The sequence below is a fragment of the Pseudorca crassidens genome, chromosome 1, assembly GCF_039906515.1.
Source record: "Pseudorca crassidens isolate mPseCra1 chromosome 1, mPseCra1.hap1, whole genome shotgun sequence".
Classification (NCBI taxonomy): domain Eukaryota; kingdom Metazoa; phylum Chordata; class Mammalia; order Artiodactyla; family Delphinidae; genus Pseudorca; species Pseudorca crassidens.
Genome location: NC_090296.1, coordinates 140978705 through 140991063, shown reverse-complemented (window position 1 = coordinate 140991063; position 12359 = coordinate 140978705). Strand labels below are relative to the sequence as shown.

Genomic DNA, 12359 nt, shown 5'->3' with positions numbered 1-12359 from the left:
CTGATGATGATATTAAAGCACAGAAAGATAAGGAAATGGGTGGGATTTGGGGCAGAAAAGTCCCACTCTGGAAGAAAGAGGCAGTTATCAACCATCCCTAACTTTCGCAGGCTTACCATGACTAGAAGTTACAAGACATCAGGTCTGCATATAGAGAGATCTGGAATGTCACATTTTATAACCCAATGTGCCCCTTCAGTAGAACATATATTATTTACTATTGTGTGTCAACATGACTGATTCCTTATGAATAATTAGTACTCTTCACAGACGCTGGGGAAAAAAAAAAAACCCGAAAAGTCTAGAGCTGGAAATTTGAGGTTCAGGCCAGTTTAAGCTCCCTTTGTTCCTGAATCAGTGATAAGTAAATTATCAAATATTCTCAGGGACTGAAACAGGCAGACTGGACAATATGAGGGATTTATTTCAAATCCAGTTTCTATGTCCACTCATCTCTTAGGCAAAATGCTGCCTGAATCAACTCATGACTTGCAAACGTCCCTTTCCAATTACACATCTCTCCCACATTTGCTTTGAGGTCATGACCCAGTGAGTTGTTTGAATATCAGCCCAGCAACCTGCACTGCTGAGTTTTTATTTTGTTCTAGTCTTTTGACTTTTATTGAAATTTTCCAGATACATTTGAAAAGAATGTGTATTCTGCTCTTGTTGAATGTGGTGTCTTTACATATCAGTTAGGTCAAGGCAATTAATAGCGTTCAAATCTTCTGTATCATAACTGATATTTTTGTCTAGTTGTTCTATCAGTTACTGAGAAAAGAGTGTTAAAAATCTTCAACTGTGGACTTGCCTAGTTCTCCCTTCAATTTTACTGGTTTGTGTTCCATACATTTGGATGCTCTGTCGTTAGGCACATACACATACAGAATGGGTACATTTTCCTGATGAATTGGTCCTTTAATCATTATGAAATGATCCTTGTTATCTTTTTTTTTTTTTTTTTTGCGGTACGCGGGCATCTCACTGCTGTGGCCTCTGCCGTTGTAGAGCACAGGCTCCGGACGCGCAGGCTCAGCGGCCATGGCTCATGGGCCCAGCCGCTCCGCGGCATGTGGGATCCTCCCGGACCGGGGCACGAACCCGTGTCCCCTGCATTGGCAGGCGGACTCTCAACCACTGCGCCACCAGGGAAGCCCTTGTAATACTCCTTGCCTTGACATCTATTTTGGCTAATATTATTATAGGCACTCCAGCTTTCTTATACTTACTACTGTTTTCATAAGGTATTGTTTTCCATTCTTCTACTTTCAGCCTGTTTCTTTAAATTAAAAGTGTGAGAAAAGATACATGCACCCTTATGTTCATAGCAGCACTCTTTACAATACCCAAGACATGGAAACAACCTAAATGTTCATCAACAGATGACCAGATAATGAAGATGTGGTATATATATACAATGGAATACTACTCAACCATAAAGAAGAAGAAATAACGCCATTTGCAGCAACATGGATGGACCTAGAGACTATCATACTAAGTGAAGTAAGTCAAAAAGAGAAAGACAAATATCATATGATATCGCTTATATGTGGAATCTAAAATATGACACAATTGAACTTATCTATGAAACAGAAACAGACTCACAGATATAGAGAACAGGCTTGTGGTAGCCAAGGGGGAGAGGGGTCAGGGAGGGATAGACTGGGAGTTTGGGATTAGCAGATGCAAACTATTATATATAGAATGGATAAACAACAAGGCCCGACTGTATGGCATAGGGAACTATATTTAATATCCTGTAATAAACCATTTAAAAAGTGTCTCTCATAAACAGCATAAAGAGGAATTCAGGTTTTCTCTGCTATCCAAAACTAGGGCATTTCTATGAAACCCTTTGTAAGCTGAAATGGCATAAAACAAAGAAGCAATTACCTCAGGACACATCTTGCTAACGGATGCACAAGATAAATTGAGATAAAACACAGAGTGCTCACAGATACAGTTCAAAGCTGTGGCAGCTTGACGCTGAGGTGCTGAGTGTAGCTTCCAGGGAAGGAGCTTGGCAGTGCCCCTCTCACTGCTCAGGGTGCATGCTGCCTCTATAACTTCTCACTGTGGAACAAATGCTGAACACTATTATCACTTTTTGCCTTTTTTCATAAAAGCGAAAATCCTCTTCAGCTTTCTTTCAGTTAGCAGAAACATGTACTAATACAGGGCTTTCATAAAAGCAAAGTGGGGTAAAGTGAACTTTCCAAAAGTGGGAATACCTATATTGCTTTTCCATCAATCTGACAATCTCTGCCTTTTAATTGGTCAGCTTTGTCCACTTACATTTAATACAAATATTGATACGTTGGGTTTAGGTCTACCAGTTTATTATTTGTTTTCTACTTGTCCCATCTCTTTTTTGATCTTCTATTCCTCCTTTCCTACTGTCTTTTGGGTTAATCAATTATTTTTTAGTATGCCATTTTAATTCCCCTATTGGCTTTTAAAAACCACATTTTTAGTGGTTTCACATAAAATGTGGGAAACCTGCAACATTATGGTTCCATTAGCCACCTCCAGTTCTTTGTACCACTATTGTCATATATTACAGGTATATATATTTTTTAAACCCCACTGACTTGAGTATTTTTTGTTAAAGAAATTAACATTTCCTGACTAATAGAGTGGCCAAGTTACTCAATCATAGGCCTGGATTTCTGGCAAAATCATTTCACAGATGACAAGAACAACAGTTATATTTAGTTTTTGCCTTTCTAATGACCCATTTAAGCATCCACCTGATCCTACTGGAATTCCAACATCTGTTTTTGAGGCTCACCCCCATTCTCCCCTTCCCCCGGCTTAAACTGCCCAAGGACTTAAGGGTTTACTTGATCCAAAGGGATATTCTACTTCTAATACCAGGGAGAGAGAGAGAGGGGAGGAGAAAGAGGTGATTGTGGAGGAGGAATAAGAGGACAAGGAGGGGCTTCCCTGGTGTTGCAGTGGTTGGGAGTCCGCCTGCCGATGCAGGGGACACGGGTTCATGTCCTGGTCTGGGAGGATCCCGCATGCCGCGGAGCGGCTGGGCCCATGAGCCATGGCTGCTGGGCCTGCGCGTCCGGAGCCTGTGCTCCGCAACGGGAGAGGCCACGGCGGTGAGAGGCCCATGTATCGCAAAAAAAAAAAAAAAAAAAAAGAGGACAAGGAGAAGAGGAAAGGAGAGGAGAGAATGCGGAGTCCGACTGGCCCACTGGCACAATGGCTTCTGGACTGACACTTGCTGTCCCTGTAGGACACTGACCCAGTGCACGCTTGCAAGGCACACTTGCCTGTTTCCAGCTAAGAGTCTTGCTAGCCCAGATCTGTCCAAGCAAGAGTGGGGTTCCATGGTGGGAATATAAATTGATTCAGCCACTATGGAGAACAGTATGGAGGTTCCTTAAAAAACTAAAAATAGAACTACCATATGACCCAGCAATCCCACTACTAGGCATATACCCAGAGAAAACCGTAATTCAAAAAGACACATGCACCTTAATGTTCATTGCAGCACTATTTACAATAGCCAGGACATGGAAGCAACCTAAATGCCCATTGACAGACGAATGGATAAAGAAGATGTGGTACATATATACAATGGAATGTTACTCAGCCATAAAAAGGAACAAAATTGGGTCATTTGTAGAGACAAGGATGGATCTAGAGACTGTCATACAGAGTGAAGTAAGTCAGAAAGAGAAAAACAAATATCGTGTATTAACACATATATGTGGAACCTAGGAAAATGGTACAGATGAACCAGTTTGCAGGGCAGAAATAGAGACACAGATGTAGAAGACAAACATATGGACACCAAGGGGGGAAAGTGGCGGGGGGGTGGTGGTGGGATGAATTGGGAGATTGGAGTTGACATATATACACTAATATGTATAAAATGTATAGCTTATAAGAACATGCTGAATAAAAAATAAATAAAATAGAATAAAAAAGAGTGGGGTTCCACACTTGAACTTCAAGGTCATACTGTGCTAGTTCACACTCACAAGCTCTAGCACTGTTTCCCCAAAGCACAAGGACACACTGGGGAGGTTGGATCACAGTCACCATCAATTCAGGGACAGCCTGAACCTGCTCACAAATTCCAAGGGCCTGGGGCAGGACTAGGCACTGTGTCTCCTCCCCTCATTGTGAGCTCCCACTCTGACACCCTTGGTGTCCTTCCTTTCACAGGCCTTGGTCGGGACCCCCTGTTAGACCCTCCTCCTCAATTTCCCTGTCCTTGAACTCCAGAGAGGGTTGTAATGTCAGTCCTTCTTTTTCTGCAAGGCTTCCAGGCTTCTAAGGCAAGTTGGTGCATTTCCCAACATCTGTCCCTGCCCCAGTTGCATCCCCCACAGACCTGTGCTTGGAGGGGGAGGCAGCCCGGGGGTGGGGGTCAGACGAGCCTCCTGTCCTTTCTTCCCCCAGGATGTGAGTACCACTGTCCATCCCCTTGCATATCTATAGGAATTATGCCCGTGGCTCTTCCCTGATCAGAAGAACCCATCTTGAGGTGACTTTTTCTATCTGCCTAGACATTGAAGATGTTGGCACAGCTTCTAAATCCAAGCTCACCTGGTACCTCAATACACAAACATCTACTTCTCCCTTCCTTGGTGATGAGCACATTGGAGGTGGATTGATATTTGAATCCCCAGTGGCTAGAACAATGCTTGGCGCAGAGGAAATGCTCCACAAACGTGAAAGAAGGAAAGAAAGAAGAAAGAAAGAAAGAAAGAAGAAAGGAAGAAAGAAAGAAAGGAAGGAAAGAAGGAACGAAGGAAGGAACGAAGGAAGGAAGGAAGAGAAAGAGAGAGAGAGAGAAAGAGGAGGAGGGAGGGAGGGAGGAAGGAAGGAAGGAAGGATGGAAGGAAGGAAGGAAGGAAGGAAGGAAGGAAGGAAGGAAGGAAGGAAGGAAGGAAGGGATGCTGAGTTAAATCCAGGCTGGGGTGATGAGAGAAACAGTCTATAGGGAACAGAGGAAATGCCTGCACATCTCTTGCTTCCCTGAATGCTCCTCACAAAGGGGTAAAATCTTATTGAGTCCGATTCCAAGGCGTTGACTGAGTCGCGTGTGCTAGCGCACAGGGTGACGTGTGTCCACACGCTGTGCACATCCCTGTGGCCTCCTCTTCTGCCCTTCCTTCCAACAGGCTATAGGTGGAGGGGGTGGGGGCCAGCATTTCCCCAGGGTGGCCAGCATCCCCTGCAGGCTATCCCTAGTGGAAAGAAAAGACCCTGGTACAGGAAGCTCTGCCCACCAGGTCTCCTCTCTCAGAAGATGCTGCTGAAACATCCTTAGGGCTCCAGTGCCTCTCATGGCCAAATCAGATCTGGATATGTCATCCTCTCCTCCAACCATTGTGAGCTCTAGCTATTGTGGTTAATCTGATGAAATAACTGTGACTTTCCTTCAAGTGATCTCAGCCTCTGAGCCCTGAGAAGTGGGGCTGAGCTTTGAGAAGCAGGAAGAGAAGGGAAACGGCATTCATCCATCCTGGAGCGGCACTGACCGCACTGCCTGCCGCAGGGCTAGTGCTGAGTGAGAGGTGCTGCTTTCCTAAGCATCTGACACGCACAGATTGAGAGGAAGAGTCTCAGCCTATGAAATGGACCCAAACCCGAGGCTCAAAAAAGTTAAGTAATTTACCCAGGATCACACAGCCAGAAAGCGTTCTTCCTCAGTGTTACCAAGGCTTGGCGTATCCTACTCCGATTTTCTTTATTTGACCTGGGATCTACTTGAGACTGTATGTGAAAAATCTGATTTTCTAAGATGAGAGACAGTGCTCTCCAATACACTATATCCAGGTGGTTCAGACAGTGAGCTAATTCAGCCAGCCCCGTATTCCCTTACTAAAACCCACACCCAGACAATAATAAAAAGATGAATAGCCCAGTTAAAAACTGGGCAAAGCATCTGAAAAGACATTTCTCCAATGAAGATATGCAAATGGTCATTAAGCACATGAAAAGATGCTCAACATCATTAGCCATCAGGGAAATGCAAATCAAAGCCACACAAGATACCACTTCACAGCCACTGGGAGGGCTGTCATTAAGAGTCAGATAGCAGGGAATTCCCTGGTGGCCTAGTGGTTAGGATTCTGCACTTTCACTGCCGTGGCCTGGATTCAGTCCCTGGTTGAGGAACTGAGATCCTGCCAGCAGCACGGCACAGCCAAAAAAACCCAAACAAACAAACAAACCCCCCAAAAAGTCAGATAGTAACAAATGTTTGTGAGGATGTGGAGAAATTGGAACCCTGAGACACTGCTGGTGAGAACATACAATGGTGAAGCCACTTTGGCAAACCATCTGGACGTTCCTCAGATGATTAAACATAGATTTATCGTATGATCCAACAATTTCACTCCTAGGTATGTACCCAAGAGAAATGAAAACATATGTCCATACAAAAACTTGGGCATGAATGTTCATAGCAACATTATTCATAACAGCCAGAAAAGTGGAAACACAAAAAATGCCCACTAACCAATGAATGAATAGATAAGATGGGATATACCCATACAGTAGAATATTATTCAGCCATGAAAAGGAATGAAGTACGGATACAAGCTACACATGAACTTGAAATTCTTATGCTATGTGAAGGATGCCAGTCACAAAGGACCACGTGGTGTGTGACCCCATTTACGTGAAATGTCCAGAGCAGGCAACTCTGTAGAGACAGAAAGCAGGTTAGTGGTTGCCAGGGACCAGGGGGAGGGAAGACTGGGCCAAGGGGTACAAAGTTTATTTTTGGAGTGATGAAATTCTAAAATTCATTATGGTGGTGGTTGCACAACTCTGTGTATATACCAAAAACCATTGAATTGTACCCTTGGAATGAGTAAGCTGTATGGTGTGTGACTTATATCTCAATAAGCCTTTTTAAAAAACCCATACTGTGTTCGCTTCAGCCACACATATACTAACATTGGAACTATACAAGGAACATCATCACGGCCCCTGTGCAAGATGACACGCACATCTATGACACATTCCATATTTTGTCTATTGTCGAAGCCAAAAAAAATAAAATAAAATATTGAAAACGTTTCGGTAGGCTTTGCCTGAGGAAAGAATCCACCAACACAGCTCAATTTTAAATGTTTATTTTTTGGTTTTATTTCATTCTATTCAAATGTGTCATTTAAAGTCAAAACTAAACATTGTTTTTAAAAGTTGGTATGAGCTTTTGAAAGACATGGTTTGATTCCCAGCTCTGCCTGTGGCTAAACCATGTGATGTTGGGCAAGTCAATTCCGCTCTGGGTCTGGGTCTCCTCACTGCAAAACGGGAGCAACGGCACCTATGCTACCTTGTAATGGGGTTCAGGCTGCGTCTTCACCAGGGACATCCTGGGCGGAGGTGAGTGGGAGCCACGGCTACATCTGCTCAGAGGGGGGTCTCTGTTACTAATTGTCACAAGGGCACCCTTGGAGCTAATGCCAGCCTCCAATGTTACAAAGCCTAGAAATATTATTTCTAAAATGCTAAGCAAAGTGAGGGTACATGGTAAGTGGTCAGCTAACGGCAAAGGATGACTTCAGCTGCAAATAACTGAAAATACTCTCACAAAACTGCAAGTCCTGAAGGACAGTGGGGGCCAGGAGGTCCAGTCAGGCCTCCTGCTCGGGTCTACCCCTCCCTGGGCTAGCTCTTTCTTCAGACCAGAAGCAAGATGGCAGCAGTGCTTGTAGGCCTGACATCCTAATGTCCCAAGATCTCATATCTTAGAGACTTAGCAATTAGTGAGCTGAGCAGAATTCTACACTCATCCACTTAATGAATATATTCCTTCAGCGCTGACTCATTCTGGGCCCACTTCTAGGTACTGGAGATCCTTACATTCCTCGGAGAATCAGATAATGAGCAAACAAATGTAAAAACAAGGTAATTCCTAATTGTGAAACGTGTTAAGAAAGAAATAAAATATGGTGATAATAAAGCATCCCTGGGGGAGGTAACTTCAGACAGGGTGATCTGGGAATGCATCTCCAAGCAGACTGGACTGCTTTGGTGAGGGAGGGAGGAGACAGACAGTGCAGGGTCCTGGATGGCCATGTGCATGAGAACTTCTGCTTTTATTCCAAGTAAAATGTGAAGCCATCAAAGTTAGGGAGGGGAGGACATCTGCTGTGAAAGACACAGATTGAATCACAGCTCCATCAAATTACTCACCCATCATGACCCTCAGTTTCCACGCCTGTAAAATGGGATTAAAAATTCCTACCTCATTGTATATTTGAAAGTTGCTGCCAGAATAGATCTCAAAAGTTCTCATCACAAGAAAAAAAAAAGTTGTCACTACGTGTGGTAATGGATGTTAACTAGACTTAGGGTGGTGATTATTCCACAATATATACAAATACACAAATGCCAAAGCATAATGTTGGGCACCTGAAACTAAAATAATGTTATATGTCAATTATATCTCAGTTTAATGAATAAATAACTCATTCACAGGGTTATAAGAACAAAACATGAAAATAGAAATGTACTGCGCAGGAAAATAAATATTAGCAACCTCTTCCATGTGTTTCTTTAAAAACTGAGGGCTGAGATGTTTAGAGGGAAGTGTCTGCAACTTACTTTGAAATGCATCAGAAAAGTAAGCTGTTTTGATGGGTGGAGAGAGAGGGTGGGTGATGGGTAGGTATGTAATGAAACAAGTAGAATAAAATGTTAATGGACGAATCTGGGTGATAGATATATGTCTGTTCACTGTAAAATTTAAGGAATTTGCAAATGCTTCTCCCCTCCCTCTCCAGCTTCACATGCTCTCCTTTCTTGTCTGATGGCGTTAGCAAGTTACCTTGCAGTCCTGCCTAGTAATTCGGTCCAAAGCGGGACATGTGTCCACCGTGCGGGGACAGTGACCGGGCGTCAGGAACGAAGTTTTGCAGTGAAGCCCCGGCGGGGCGGAGCCTTGGCCGCTTGAGAACATGCGGGGCTGTCGCCGCCAGAGGGCGGTCTCGTGGCGTCCTGAGCTCGAAAGGCGGCGTGGACAGCGCGGCAGGAAGCCGGGTTCCTCCCCTCGAGCAGAATCAGCCCAGGGACCCGCCGCCTCTGTTATTACCTGCAGAAAACAGCCCTTCAGACAGGACAGTCTGAATCAGCGCCTACAGTCTGGCCCCGCAGATTCTGATGAAGAAGAGAAGGAGGGAGGGAAGAAAGTAACGTGCGTTGAGCAAGTGTCAGACAGTGCTCCGTGCCTTCCATCATTTATTTCATGTTTTAGTTATGAATCAGTCTGAAAATAGAACAGGAGTTGAAGTGCAAAGGATCTACATTTCACTCCTGGTAGAGACTGCCCAGGGAATTCCTGGTTCTCCGAGGGGAGAGCAGCTTTTCGGGGGACAACTTTCCTCCCTACCGCACCCCTCTCCAGCAAAGGGACTCAGAGTAGCTGTGTCCCCTGGGCTGACATAGCACCTCGTGGTGGCTTCCGGCGACCTCACCCAGCATCTTCAAGGAGATTGGCCACCCCACGCAGATCTGCCCACCAGCTTCTTCCTGTGGGACTGGGGAAGGGGGTGGGGAGTGTTAACCTTGAACCCTTAGCTCAAACCATCCACAGCTCCCTCTAATGGAAGCACTTTCTGAGACTATCTGGTACCCTAGCTACCGGAGATGTAGGCATAAATTATCAATCCCTCGGTATTTTTCAATCATAATCATTCAAAGCCACTCTATACAAACCAGTAGTTTCCTCAGATTTTCTTTTTTGCATAGTCACAGCCTAAACGTCTCAAATATTATCTTCAGAAGCCTCTACCCCATGTCCCCACCCAACAGACCAACCCAGAGCCTCTGGGCGTGTAGCCCAGCAGGGAGCCCCAGCCCTAAATGTTCCTTGGGGCTTCTTAAATGTCAGCCAACTTATCCTCCCCTAGAAGGGAAGCAGGGCTATTCCAGAAAAGTTACCTCCTGACTTTAGACTTGCCAGATTGGGAGAAGGGGAGATCTGAATCCCACGGGAATTTGGTTAGAAAGGTTGGTATGTCCCAGATTTTGATTAATGCTTCTTTGGTGTTTAAATACTTTTATTCACAATAATACGTGTTAGGCCTAAGAAATAAGATAAGCATGAAGACAATTAAATTCATCCATGAACCCATCCTGAGCTAACCACTCCTACATTTTGGTGTGTACTGCACTGAACTTTTTATTTCTGTGCATCAATTAAAACATGCCATTTTTCTTTGAATGATATAAGATACACTATTTGATACACTATTTGTAACTTGTTTTTATTATTTAATAATGATCACAAGTACCATTCAATGGTTAAAGGATAATTATTTAAAGATGAAATTATGACTCTCCTACATATATAAAATGAACACATGTTAAAATTTTTATTTAATTCATTATTAACGAGGGGACAATTAAGAGGTTATAACAGAGGAGTCAAGATAGCAGAGACATTTATAGATGAGGAATACTGAAATGGATTTACAAATGAACACAAAAGTGGCTTCTTCCACTGGGGAGGAGCTAGACACATGAACCTCCACCAGACAGAATTTAGTTGCATGTCTATAAAGAATTATTTGCATTGCTATCAGTTGTGGAGATACAAAATAGCCCAAAGGCCATGAAAGGTGAAGAACCCCATAGAATCAGAATCACCTAACCCAGGTGGCTGTGCTCCACACAAGGCCTAGTTTTCAACTGAGGTACACATAAACACTACACTGCATAAACAAATATACGTCCATGCTCTCTTTTTAATGGTCACATTTTTATTATGTTGATGTTTCTATAATTTATTTAGCAAACTGTTATTGGACTTCTAATTCTTCATTAGTATAATCAATGCTGGGGTAGTTCCCTCACTACAAACATCTTTGAACATTATCTGATTCATCCCTTCAGATAAATTCCTAGAAATGAAACTGTGGAAGGATGTGCAGATTTCCAAGGTGTCTGATGCCTGTTGACAAATGGCCTTTATAAGCATCTTTCTAACCCACTTTGAATCCTCCCTCAAGTCCAAACTCTCTCAAGTCTGATTTAAGATTCAGAGATTTTATGCGCTATTGATGTAAAACAAATAGAATGCCAGTTATTTCTCCAGCAAAAATGGGTTTATATAGGATCATCAGAGAATTGCAGTTCAGGGTCTGCAACCGTGGTGAGCCACATGCAAGTCCCCAGCAAAAACAGAGAGGAGAACTCTTTTATAGAGGGAAAAGGAAGTGGGAGGGCTGTAAACAGAGTCTGTGGCTTTTCATTTACTAAGTTGTGACTGTCTCTCATCGGTTGTGCTCCTGCAGGCAAGAAGAGTGAGTTCTTTCTTCTTCGCAGAGCCTGAGAGCTCCCCGCTCTGCTCTCCTGACTCTATTTTAATTGAGGTTTCTGTTTATTAATTTTTAACAGCTCCTTTGGCAAGAAATGATTTCTTGCACAGAAATTTCATTCCACTTCTCGGTAAAATTATTTGCTAATGAAGGAAAAGACTACAGGGTGTGAAGTCAATGGAGAATTCAAACAAATGTGCAGATAAGTCAACCTAAGCCATTATTTCTACAAATTCCCTCTTTCATAGTCTGCTCCTAATAACACCCTCCCCTCCCCATCTCCAAAACCACACAGAACTTCTCCCCCCCACAGCACCCTCTCCTCAGAAGCAGAGAGAAAAGAGTCCCTCAGACCACTGGTGTCTTGAGACCTAAGTTTTCCCACCCCTACTTCTTCCCAGTTAGAGTGATTTCCCAGCACTTCTGAGAAGAGATCTAGGGGGTCTTATTCAATCCTACCAAGCCTGTTATAAAATTAGTCTGATAACACCCATCAGGCAAGGTCACTGGGAGAATTTGACAGTCTGAAATTTACCCAAGCCCTTTTCTTCCAACAAACAAAGATGGTGAAGAAACCCCCCAAACCCATGTGTTCCAAAGTCCACCTATCTTTTTGCATTCTGGGAAACAGCTTACCACAAAGGACAACCTTCCCCATGTGACTTAGATAAGACTTGCGGTCCACTCTCTCCCATGACTCCTCATAAGACTCACAGACACCCCCCTAATTACCTGTGATGAGGCCAGACACAGTCCCTCCAACCTCCTGTTCTTTGTCTCAGAAGTGATTGCCCAAACTATTGGTCCCCCTGAAACTAGCTAGACACAGAGGTGAACATTTTCTGTCTGGTTGACTGACACTCCCCCTGATCACAAAACAACACCGACTGTACAATTACCCCATGGATAAATTGTCTGCTCCTTCCTAGACAAGTTTAAGGGACTTTTCTACTCTCTTTGGATCTGCGGTACTCTACCTATTGCAACGGCTTGAACAAAATCAATTTCCTTATTGGTTTGTTTTTTGTTTGGTTTTGGGCAGGAGGGTGGGAG

At 43.7% G+C, this 12359-nt stretch overlaps 1 non-coding gene across 1 annotated transcript; it reads left to right on the top strand.

Moving 5' to 3' along the window:
- The first annotated feature begins 6904 nt into the window (after positions 1-6904).
- LOC137207307 (U6 spliceosomal RNA) lies at positions 6905-7010 on the top strand. The gene has a single exon (XR_010935029.1). It is a non-coding gene; the product is annotated as a U6 spliceosomal RNA (small nuclear RNA).
- The last annotated feature ends 5349 nt before the right edge of the window (positions 7011-12359 follow it).